General features: G+C 62.9%; 4 pseudogenes; all 4 read right to left on the bottom strand.

Annotated features, from left to right (window-relative positions):
• Positions 1 to 82: 82 nt before the first annotated feature.
• On the bottom strand, positions 83 to 201 carry LOC142868864 (uncharacterized; annotated as a pseudogene).
• Positions 202 to 4,057: 3,856 nt separating this feature from the next.
• On the bottom strand, positions 4,058 to 4,176 carry LOC142868865 (uncharacterized; annotated as a pseudogene).
• A 3,856-nt stretch (positions 4,177 to 8,032) lies between these two features.
• LOC142868866 (uncharacterized) lies at positions 8,033 to 8,151 on the bottom strand (annotated as a pseudogene).
• A 3,858-nt stretch (positions 8,152 to 12,009) lies between these two features.
• LOC142868852 (uncharacterized) lies at positions 12,010 to 12,128 on the bottom strand (annotated as a pseudogene).

Here is a 12,128-nt window from a genome sequence, read left to right on the forward strand (position 1 = left end):
GAGGGTGGGGGTCCCCCCCACCCCGGGCCGCCCCCGCACTCCCAGAAACGCGACAGAACCAGAGGCAAAAAAAAAGAGAAGAAGCCTACGGCACCCGGTATTCCCGGGCGGTCTCCCATCCAAGTTCTAACCAGGCCCGAGCCTGCTTAGCTTCCGAGACCAGACGGGATCGGGCGCGTTCGGGGTGGTGTGGCCGTGGACGGCGGAGGGCGCCCCTGCCCCGCTCAAGAAGCCGAGCCTCTCCGCGCTTCCCCGCCGCCTCCTCCCGCCCCAGGCCCCGCGCCGGGTCGGGCCTGTTGAGTTCGCCGGCCGGGTCCCGCGGGCTCCGAGGGACGAGGGTGACAGGCGGGGCGGGCAGGGAGCGGCGGGCCGGGGTTGGGGGCTGTCTCTGTATACACACACACTCACACTCACACTCACTCACTCACTCACACTCACACTCACACAAGATGCGCCTCCACGGCTGGACCCGCCAAGGTGGAGACCTTCAAGCCCCCCTCCTCTCCTTGCCTGGCCTCCTTCACCTCCCCGCCCCCCACCCCCAGCGCGCCGGGGCCGCTGACTGCGCACGGGCGGGAGGGGCGGGGCGCTCGCCCTTTGACCCCAGCCAGGGGCGGCCCTCCCCCACAACCCCTTTCAGCTGCGCCCCCCACCCTGTGGCCTGGCGGCCGCCTATTCCCCCGGGCCAGGGCTGGGGCACAGCGCACGGGGGAGGGGAGCCAGTGTATGGGGCGTCTCTCTCTCTCGGGATGTGTCCCATGGGTGGGGTGGGGTGGCGTGGTTTGTGGGGCGCTGAAGAAATCAGTCCCCTCCATCTCCTCCCTCTGGAAAACACCCAAGCCCTTGGAGAACTGCCCGCACCTCTACCTACCGTGGGGGCCGGGACCCTCCTCTGTGTCCTCCTGTGGCCCAGTCCAAGGGGCCTGGGCCTGGCCGGGGCTGCATTGGACCCCAACCACCCTGGCGTGTGGACTCGCCAAAAATCGGCGATTAGATATTGGATTCCAGCGTCATTGAGGTCATTTCACTAATGAGTGCACCGCAAAGAGTTTCCTAATCCATCTGTGAGGGTGGCAACCGAAAGAGAATTTTAGAGCTGACAGAATAGGCGAGGAAAGGCATAGGAGATTTCCACACCCAGTAAGGAAGCCTTTCCCGAAGTGGAAGAAAGAAAGGAGCAAACAGAGACACCGGTAGCCCGCCCGGATCAGAGTCTGCCCCTGAGAGAAAGTACCCTGACCAGGTTCACCCGTGGGTGGGTCGCGAGCTAGCGGCATTCAGAAGAGCGAGGCCCGCAGTCTGTGCAGAAGACACCTGCACTCGGGTGTGTGTGGCGGCACAATTCACAAGCAGCTCCAGATGTTAAACCAAGGAGAAGCCAGGGAGTTCCCAACGCCCCAGGTGTCCTCAGCCCACGACTGGCTGCTGTGGGAATGCGAAGCCCGGCTCCTGGTCTCAGAGCGGGGCAACCAGGAGGTGTGATGTCCACCCCGGCGTTCCCAGGAGGATCAGACTGAAGCTGGGACTTGGCCTGAAAGTGTCCCCTCGCATGGCCACCCCCTTCCCCTTCCTGCTCCTCTACTCCTGGTGCCCCTCCATCCAGGGGCCAGACCTTAAAGAGTCACCCGCAAGAGAATCCTGGTCCCAAAGGAGCCTTCTGGGGGACCCCTGCTGAGAGAGGTTGTGGGCCTGGCCCGCTGGGGCTCTGCCCGACCCAGGGCTGAGAGATGCAACCTCCCAGCTCTGGGTCCCTGCAGGAAGTGTTGGCAAGCACAGGGCCAGTCCTCCAAAGGCCCAGGTGCAGGGAGCCCAGGCCAAGCAGCCTGTGGAAGAAGCCACATGCTGTGCCACCCCGGGGAACACGACTGCAGGCCACGGCCCTTCCCACCTCCTCCTCCTCCTCCTCCTCCTCCTCCTCCTCCTCCTCCTCCTCCTCCTCCTCCTCCTCCCACCCCGCCCCCGCCCCCGCCCCCACATGGCACAGGGCCCAGAGACACCTCAGACACTTGCTACCCAAAGTGCAAAGGGCATCAGTTGCTCCTCCAAACCCCCCCCCCAGCCCAGCAGACCGCGTTGTCCAGCCAGCCCCCGGGCCTCCCTGGGGAGCCCAGCACAAAAGTGCAGACACCCACCGGACCCTCAATCTCAGTTTTCGGATGTTTTTGCCACTCTAAGGACCCGCAGGCCAGCTGGGCCTTCTGGCAGGACAGAGAGCCCCGGAATCCGACGTGGAGAGCTGGGTGTACGTCCCCATGAGGAGGCGGTCCCCACCTCCGCGGCTATCCCCTTGCGGGGAGCGGCAGCCGCGGGGCCTCAGAGAAGACACCAGGCTGGGCCCCCACGGCACAGCGGGAGCACGTCCCCCGCAGGCCACTTAGCGACGGCGGCCAGCCGGCGGACGGTTGGGTTGCGCGAGACGCTGCGGCCGCCCTGCTACCGGGTTCCTGGGAGGGCGTCCTGGAACCAGCGTCCACACCAAGTCCTTGGAAGGCCCAGGCGACGGAGGAGCCCCGTCAGGCAGGGGCCGAGGACGGTGACGGCCCGGGCGGGGAGGAGCGTGTCAGGCAGGGGCAGAGGACGGTGACAGGTGACAGGCCGGGCGGGAAGGAGTCAGTCAGGCAGGGGCCGTGGAGGAGACGGGCTGGGTAAGGGTTAGGGTTAGTGTCAGGGCACAAGTCACAATCGCAAAGACCTGGAAGCCACCCGAGTGCCCATCGACCCACGAGTGGGTAAGTAAAATGTGGCCCGTGGACACCACGGAGTGCTATTCGGCTATGAGGAGCAGCGGTGAGGGGGCACCTCTCGTGGTTCTCCTGGCCAGAGCTGGAACCCGTTCCAGTAAGCCAAGTATCCCAAGAATGGACACACGAGCACCACGTGCTCGCGCTCACCAGCAAATGGGTACGAACCGATGGACACCTAAGTGGACACAGAGGAATCACCTTCTTCGGGTGGGTGTCGGGCGGGTGGGGGGAGGGGATGGGCATACACATCCATTAGGAATGGGGTGGGTACGCACCGACTGGGGGATGGGCGCACTTGAAGCTCTGACCCGAGGGGGGAGGCTGGGAGAGGGCAACGCACCCGACCTTAACATTGGTGCCCCCACAATATGCTGGAACAACATGAGAGGTAAATGAATAAGAACACGGGGGGGGGGAGGGGGGCACGGGCAACACATGTCACCTTAACACTTGGACTCCCATCATCTGCTTGAAAAGAGAGAGAAAAGAAAATGCAATAATAGAGATAAGAGACACTTTTTAAAAATAATGAATCCGGCCGGGCGCTGTGGCTCACGCCTGTAATCCTAGCTCTTGGGAGGCCGAGGCGGGCGGATTGCTCAAGGTCAGGAGTTCAAAACCAGCCTGAGCAAGAGCGAGACCCCGTCTCTACTATAAATAGAAAGAAATTAATTGGCCAACTGATATATATATAAAAAATTAGCGGGGCATGGTGGCGCATGCCTGCAGTCCCAGCTACCCGGGAGGCTGAGGCAGAAGGATCACTCGAGCCCAGGAGTTTGAAGTTGCTGTGAGCTAGGCTGACGCCACGGCACTCACTCTAGCCTGGGCAACAAACGGAGACTCTGTCTCAAAAAAAAAAAAAAAATGAATCCGAAGAGAAAAGTAAAAGGAGGCCTGTGGAGCAGGTCTGGGTGTGACTCCGGATCCCCGAACATCAGGTGCCACCACCAAAGATTCCTACGTGTAGCCCATAGAACCCCAAAAGCAACGGGAGGAGTTCTGGTCACATACTCCCTCAAAATGACATCCTGGCCTTCTTCTGGAACTCCCTCCCCTCTCAGACTCTCAAGGTTTCCTCCAGCGTGTCGGCTCCCACAGAGCAGACCTTTGGTCTGAGACCTGACTGTCCAGAAGCCAGGCATGCTGCCGCGTGGCGGCGGTGTCACGGCTCGGGACAAGAGGAGGCCCCACGGTGCGGGCTGGGGCGCCAGGCACCGCGGCGGGCGCCGAGGGTGGGGGTCCCCCCCACCCCGGGCCGCCCCCGCACTCCCAGAAACGCGACAGAACCAGAGGCAAAAAAAAAGAGAAGAAGCCTACGGCACCCGGTATTCCCGGGCGGTCTCCCATCCAAGTTCTAACCAGGCCCGAGCCTGCTTAGCTTCCGAGACCAGACGGGATCGGGCGCGTTCGGGGTGGTGTGGCCGTGGACGGCGGAGGGCGCCCCTGCCCCGCTCAAGAAGCCGAGCCTCTCCGCGCTTCCCCGCCGCCTCCTCCCGCCCCAGGCCCCGCGCCGGGTCGGGCCTGTTGAGTTCGCCGGCCGGGTCCCGCGGGCTCCGAGGGACGAGGGTGACAGGCGGGGCGGGCAGGGAGCGGCGGGCCGGGGTTGGGGGCTGTCTCTGTATACACACACACTCACACTCACACTCACTCACTCACTCACACTCACACTCACACAAGATGCGCCTCCACGGCTGGACCCGCCAAGGTGGAGACCTTCAAGCCCCCCTCCTCTCCTTGCCTGGCCTCCTTCACCTCCCCGCCCCCCACCCCCAGCGCGCCGGGGCCGCTGACTGCGCACGGGCGGGAGGGGCGGGGCGCTCGCCCTTTGACCCCAGCCAGGGGCGGCCCTCCCCCACAACCCCTTTCAGCTGCGCCCCCCACCCTGTGGCCTGGCGGCCGCCTATTCCCCCGGGCCAGGGCTGGGGCACAGCGCACGGGGGAGGGGAGCCAGTGTATGGGGCGTCTCTCTCTCTCGGGATGTGTCCCATGGGTGGGGTGGGGTGGCGTGGTTTGTGGGGCGCTGAAGAAATCAGTCCCCTCCATCTCCTCCCTCTGGAAAACACCCAAGCCCTTGGAGAACTGCCCGCACCTCTACCTACCGTGGGGGCCGGGACCCTCCTCTGTGTCCTCCTGTGGCCCAGTCCAAGGGGCCTGGGCCTGGCCGGGGCTGCATTGGACCCCAACCACCCTGGCGTGTGGACTCGCCAAAAATCGGCGATTAGATATTGGATTCCAGCGTCATTGAGGTCATTTCACTAATGAGTGCACCGCAAAGAGTTTCCTAATCCATCTGTGAGGGTGGCAACCGAAAGAGAATTTTAGAGCTGACAGAATAGGCGAGGAAAGGCATAGGAGATTTCCACACCCAGTAAGGAAGCCTTTCCCGAAGTGGAAGAAAGAAAGGAGCAAACAGAGACACCGGTAGCCCGCCCGGATCAGAGTCTGCCCCTGAGAGAAAGTACCCTGACCAGGTTCACCCGTGGGTGGGTCGCGAGCTAGCGGCATTCAGAAGAGCGAGGCCCGCAGTCTGTGCAGAAGACACCTGCACTCGGGTGTGTGTGGCGGCACAATTCACAAGCAGCTCCAGATGTTAAACCAAGGAGAAGCCAGGGAGTTCCCAACGCCCCAGGTGTCCTCAGCCCACGACTGGCTGCTGTGGGAATGCGAAGCCCGGCTCCTGGTCTCAGAGCGGGGCAACCAGGAGGTGTGATGTCCACCCCGGCGTTCCCAGGAGGATCAGACTGAAGCTGGGACTTGGCCTGAAAGTGTCCCCTCGCATGGCCACCCCCTTCCCCTTCCTGCTCCTCTACTCCTGGTGCCCCTCCATCCAGGGGCCAGACCTTAAAGAGTCACCCGCAAGAGAATCCTGGTCCCAAAGGAGCCTTCTGGGGGACCCCTGCTGAGAGAGGTTGTGGGCCTGGCCCGCTGGGGCTCTGCCCGACCCAGGGCTGAGAGATGCAACCTCCCAGCTCTGGGTCCCTGCAGGAAGTGTTGGCAAGCACAGGGCCAGTCCTCCAAAGGCCCAGGTGCAGGGAGCCCAGGCCAAGCAGCCTGTGGAAGAAGCCACATGCTGTGCCACCCCGGGGAACACGACTGCAGGCCACGGCCCTTCCCACCTCCTCCTCCTCCTCCTCCTCCTCCTCCTCCTCCTCCTCCTCCTCCTCCTCCTCCTCCTCCCACCCCGCCCCCGCCCCCGCCCCCACATGGCACAGGGCCCAGAGACACCTCAGACACTTGCTACCCAAAGTGCAAAGGGCATCAGTTGCTCCTCCAAACCCCCCCCCCAGCCCAGCAGACCGCGTTGTCCAGCCAGCCCCCGGGCCTCCCTGGGGAGCCCAGCACAAAAGTGCAGACACCCACCGGACCCTCAATCTCAGTTTTCGGATGTTTTTGCCACTCTAAGGACCCGCAGGCCAGCTGGGCCTTCTGGCAGGACAGAGAGCCCCGGAATCCGACGTGGAGAGCTGGGTGTACGTCCCCATGAGGAGGCGGTCCCCACCTCCGCGGCTATCCCCTTGCGGGGAGCGGCAGCCGCGGGGCCTCAGAGAAGACACCAGGCTGGGCCCCCACGGCACAGCGGGAGCACGTCCCCCGCAGGCCACTTAGCGACGGCGGCCAGCCGGCGGACGGTTGGGTTGCGCGAGACGCTGCGGCCGCCCTGCTACCGGGTTCCTGGGAGGGCGTCCTGGAAGCAGCGTCCACACCAAGCCCTTGGAAGGCCCAGGCGACGGAGGAGCCCCGTCAGGCAGGGGCCGAGGACGGTGACGGCCCGGGCGGGGAGGAGCGTGTCAGGCAGGGGCAGAGGACGGTGACAGGTGACAGGCCGGGCGGGAAGGAGTCAGTCAGGCAGGGGCCGTGGAGGAGACGGGCTGGGTAAGGGTTAGGGTTAGTGTCAGGGCACAAGTCACAATCGCAAAGACCTGGAAGCCACCCGAGTGCCCATCGACCCACGAGTGGGTAAGTAAAATGTGGCCCGTGGACACCACGGAGTGCTATTCGGCTATGAGGAGCAGCGGTGAGGGGGCACCTCTCGTGGTTCTCCTGGCCAGAGCTGGAACCCGTTCCAGTAAGCCAAGTATCCCAAGAATGGACACACGAGCACCACGTGCTCGCGCTCACCAGCAAATGGGTACGAACCGATGGACACCTAAGTGGACACAGAGGAATCACCTTCTTCGGGTGGGTGTCGGGCGGGTGGGGGGAGGGGATGGGCATACACATCCATTAGGAATGGGGTGGGTACGCACCGACTGGGGGATGGGCGCACTTGAAGCTCTGACCCGAGGGGGGAGGCTGGGAGAGGGCAACGCACCCGACCTTAACATTGGTGCCCCCACAATATGCTGGAACAACATGAGAGGTAAATGAATAAGAACACGGGGGGGGGGAGGGGGGCACGGGCAACACATGTCACCTTAACACTTGGACTCCCATCATCTGCTTGAAAAGAGAGAGAAAAGAAAATGCAATAATAGAGATAAGAGACACTTTTTAAAAATAATGAATCCGGCCGGGCGCTGTGGCTCACGCCTGTAATCCTAGCTCTTGGGAGGCCGAGGCGGGCGGATTGCTCAAGGTCAGGAGTTCAAAACCAGCCTGAGCAAGAGCGAGACCCCGTCTCTACTATAAATAGAAAGAAATTAATTGGCCAACTGATATATATATAAAAAATTAGCGGGGCATGGTGGCGCATGCCTGCAGTCCCAGCTACCCGGGAGGCTGAGGCAGAAGGATCACTCGAGCCCAGGAGTTTGAAGTTGCTGTGAGCTAGGCTGACGCCACGGCACTCACTCTAGCCTGGGCAACAAACGGAGACTCTGTCTCAAAAAAAAAAAAAAAATGAATCCGAAGAGAAAAGTAAAAGGAGGCCTGTGGAGCAGGTCTGGGTGTGACTCCGGATCCCCGAACATCAGGTGCCACCACCAAAGATTCCTACGTGTAGCCCATAGAACCCCAAAAGCAACGGGAGGAGTTCTGGTCACATACTCCCTCAAAATGACATCCTGGCCTTCTTCTGGAACTCCCTCCCCTCTCAGACTCTCAAGGTTTCCTCCAGCGTGTCGGCTCCCACAGAGCAGACCTTTGGTCTGAGACCTGACTGTCCAGAAGCCAGGCATGCTGCCGCGTGGCGGCGGTGTCACGGCTCGGGACAAGAGGAGGCCCCACGGTGCGGGCTGGGGCGCCAGGCACCGCGGCGGGCGCCGAGGGTGGGGGTCCCCCCCACCCCGGGCCGCCCCCGCACTCCCAGAAACGCGACAGAACCAGAGGCAAAAAAAAAGAGAAGAAGCCTACGGCACCCGGTATTCCCGGGCGGTCTCCCATCCAAGTTCTAACCAGGCCCGAGCCTGCTTAGCTTCCGAGACCAGACGGGATCGGGCGCGTTCGGGGTGGTGTGGCCGTGGACGGCGGAGGGCGCCCCTGCCCCGCTCAAGAAGCCGAGCCTCTCCGCGCTTCCCCGCCGCCTCCTCCCGCCCCAGGCCCCGCGCCGGGTCGGGCCTGTTGAGTTCGCCGGCCGGGTCCCGCGGGCTCCGAGGGACGAGGGTGACAGGCGGGGCGGGCAGGGAGCGGCGGGCCGGGGTTGGGGGCTGTCTCTGTATACACACACACTCACACTCACACTCACTCACTCACTCACACTCACACTCACACAAGATGCGCCTCCACGGCTGGACCCGCCAAGGTGGAGACCTTCAAGCCCCCCTCCTCTCCTTGCCTGGCCTCCTTCACCTCCCCGCCCCCCACCCCCAGCGCGCCGGGGCCGCTGACTGCGCACGGGCGGGAGGGGCGGGGCGCTCGCCCTTTGACCCCAGCCAGGGGCGGCCCTCCCCCACAACCCCTTTCAGCTGCGCCCCCCACCCTGTGGCCTGGCGGCCGCCTATTCCCCCGGGCCAGGGCTGGGGCACAGCGCACGGGGGAGGGGAGCCAGTGTATGGGGCGTCTCTCTCTCTCGGGATGTGTCCCATGGGTGGGGTGGGGTGGCGTGGTTTGTGGGGCGCTGAAGAAATCAGTCCCCTCCATCTCCTCCCTCTGGAAAACACCCAAGCCCTTGGAGAACTGCCCGCACCTCTACCTACCGTGGGGGCCGGGACCCTCCTCTGTGTCCTCCTGTGGCCCAGTCCAAGGGGCCTGGGCCTGGCCGGGGCTGCATTGGACCCCAACCACCCTGGCGTGTGGACTCGCCAAAAATCGGCGATTAGATATTGGATTCCAGCGTCATTGAGGTCATTTCACTAATGAGTGCACCGCAAAGAGTTTCCTAATCCATCTGTGAGGGTGGCAACCGAAAGAGAATTTTAGAGCTGACAGAATAGGCGAGGAAAGGCATAGGAGATTTCCACACCCAGTAAGGAAGCCTTTCCCGAAGTGGAAGAAAGAAAGGAGCAAACAGAGACACCGGTAGCCCGCCCGGATCAGAGTCTGCCCCTGAGAGAAAGTACCCTGACCAGGTTCACCCGTGGGTGGGTCGCGAGCTAGCGGCATTCAGAAGAGCGAGGCCCGCAGTCTGTGCAGAAGACACCTGCACTCGGGTGTGTGTGGCGGCACAATTCACAAGCAGCTCCAGATGTTAAACCAAGGAGAAGCCAGGGAGTTCCCAACGCCCCAGGTGTCCTCAGCCCACGACTGGCTGCTGTGGGAATGCGAAGCCCGGCTCCTGGTCTCAGAGCGGGGCAACCAGGAGGTGTGATGTCCACCCCGGCGTTCCCAGGAGGATCAGACTGAAGCTGGGACTTGGCCTGAAAGTGTCCCCTCGCATGGCCACCCCCTTCCCCTTCCTGCTCCTCTACTCCTGGTGCCCCTCCATCCAGGGGCCAGACCTTAAAGAGTCACCCGCAAGAGAATCCTGGTCCCAAAGGAGCCTTCTGGGGGACCCCTGCTGAGAGAGGTTGTGGGCCTGGCCCGCTGGGGCTCTGCCCGACCCAGGGCTGAGAGATGCAACCTCCCAGCTCTGGGTCCCTGCAGGAAGTGTTGGCAAGCACAGGGCCAGTCCTCCAAAGGCCCAGGTGCAGGGAGCCCAGGCCAAGCAGCCTGTGGAAGAAGCCACATGCTGTGCCACCCCGGGGAACACGACTGCAGGCCACGGCCCTTCCCACCTCCTCCTCCTCCTCCTCCTCCTCCTCCTCCTCCTCCTCCTCCTCCTCCTCCTCCTCCTCCCACCCCGCCCCCGCCCCCGCCCCCACATGGCACAGGGCCCAGAGACACCTCAGACACTTGCTACCCAAAGTGCAAAGGGCATCAGTTGCTCCTCCAAACCCCCCCCCCAGCCCAGCAGACCGCGTTGTCCAGCCAGCCCCCGGGCCTCCCTGGGGAGCCCAGCACAAAAGTGCAGACACCCACCGGACCCTCAATCTCAGTTTTCGGATGTTTTTGCCACTCTAAGGACCCGCAGGCCAGCTGGGCCTTCTGGCAGGACAGAGAGCCCCGGAATCCGACGTGGAGAGCTGGGTGTACGTCCCCATGAGGAGGCGGTCCCCACCTCCGCGGCTATCCCCTTGCGGGGAGCGGCAGCCGCGGGGCCTCAGAGAAGACACCAGGCTGGGCCCCCACGGCACAGCGGGAGCACGTCCCCCGCAGGCCACTTAGCGACGGCGGCCAGCCGGCGGACGGTTGGGTTGCGCGAGACGCTGCGGCCGCCCTGCTACCGGGTTCCTGGGAGGGCGTCCTGGAAGCAGCGTCCACACCAAGCCCTTGGAAGGCCCAGGCGACGGAGGAGCCCCGTCAGGCAGGGGCCGAGGACGGTGACGGCCCGGGCGGGGAGGAGCGTGTCAGGCAGGGGCAGAGGACGGTGACAGGTGACAGGCCGGGCGGGAAGGAGTCAGTCAGGCAGGGGCCGTGGAGGAGACGGGCTGGGTAAGGGTTAGGGTTCGTGTCAGGGCACAAGTCACAATCGCAAAGACCTGGAAGCCACCCGAGTGCCCATCGACCCACGAGTGGGTAAGTAAAATGTGGCCCGTGGACACCACGGAGTGCTATTCGGCTATGAGGAGCAGCGGTGAGGGGGCACCTCTCGTGGTTCTCCTGGCCAGAGCTGGAACCCGTTCCAGTAAGCCAAGTATCCCAAGAATGGACACACGAGCACCACGTGCTCGCGCTCACCAGCAAATGGGTACGAACCGATGGACACCTAAGTGGACACAGAGGAATCACCTTCTTCGGGTGGGTGTCGGGCGGGTGGGGGGAGGGGATTGGGCATACACATCCATTAGGAATGGGGTGGGTACGCACCGACTGGGGGATGGGCGCACTTGAAGCTCTGACCCGAGGGGGGAGGCTGGGAGAGGGCAACGCACCCGACCTTAACATTGGTGCCCCCACAATATGCTGGAACAACATGAGAGGTAAATGAATAAGAACACGGGGGGGGGGGAGGGGGGCACGGGCAACACATGTCACCTTAACACTTGGACTCCCATCATCTGCTTGAAAAGAGAGAGAAAAGAAAATGCAATAATAGAGATAAGAGACACTTTTTAAAAATAATGAATCCGGCCGGGCGCTGTGGCTCACGCCTGTAATCCTAGCTCTTGGGAGGCCGAGGCGGGCGGATTGCTCAAGGTCAGGAGTTCAAAACCAGCCTGAGCAAGAGCGAGACCCCGTCTCTACTATAAATAGAAAGAAATTAATTGGCCAACTGATATATATATAAAAAATTAGCGGGGCATGGTGGCGCATGCCTGCAGTCCCAGCTACCCGGGAGGCTGAGGCAGAAGGATCACTCGAGCCCAGGAGTTTGAAGTTGCTGTGAGCTAGGCTGACGCCACGGCACTCACTCTAGCCTGGGCAACAAACCGAGACTCTGTCTCAAAAAAAAAAAAAAAAATGAATCCGAAGAGAAAAGTAAAAGGAGGCCTGTGGAGCAGGTCTGGGTGTGACTCCGGATCCCCGAACATCAGGTGCCACCACCAAAGATTCCTACGTGTAGCCCATAGAACCCCAAAAGCAACGGGAGGAGTTCTGGTCACATACTCCCTCAAAATGACATCCTGGCCTTCTTCTGGAACTCCCTCCCCTCTCAGACTCTCAAGGTTTCCTCCAGCGTGTCGGCTCCCACAGAGCAGACCTTTGGTCTGAGACCTGACTGTCCAGAAGCCAGGCATGCTGCCGCGTGGCGGCGGTGTCACGGCTCGGGACAAGAGGAGGCCCCACGGTGCGGGCTGGGGCGCCAGGCACCGCGGCGGGCGCCGAGGGTGGGGGTCCCCCCACCCCGGGCCGCCCCCGCACTCCCAGAAACGCGACAGAACCAGAGGCAAAAAAAAAAAGAAGAAGCCTACGGCACCCGGTATTCCCGGGCGGTCTCCCATCCAAGTTCTAACCAGGCCCGACCCTGCTTAGCTTCCGAGACCAGACGGGATCGGGCGCGTTCGGGGTGGTGTGGCCGTGGAC

The sequence above is a fragment of the Microcebus murinus genome, unplaced genomic scaffold, assembly GCF_040939455.1.
Source record: "Microcebus murinus isolate Inina unplaced genomic scaffold, M.murinus_Inina_mat1.0 scaf045_hap2_Mmur4.0, whole genome shotgun sequence".
Classification (NCBI taxonomy): Eukaryota; Metazoa; Chordata; class Mammalia; order Primates; family Cheirogaleidae; genus Microcebus; species Microcebus murinus.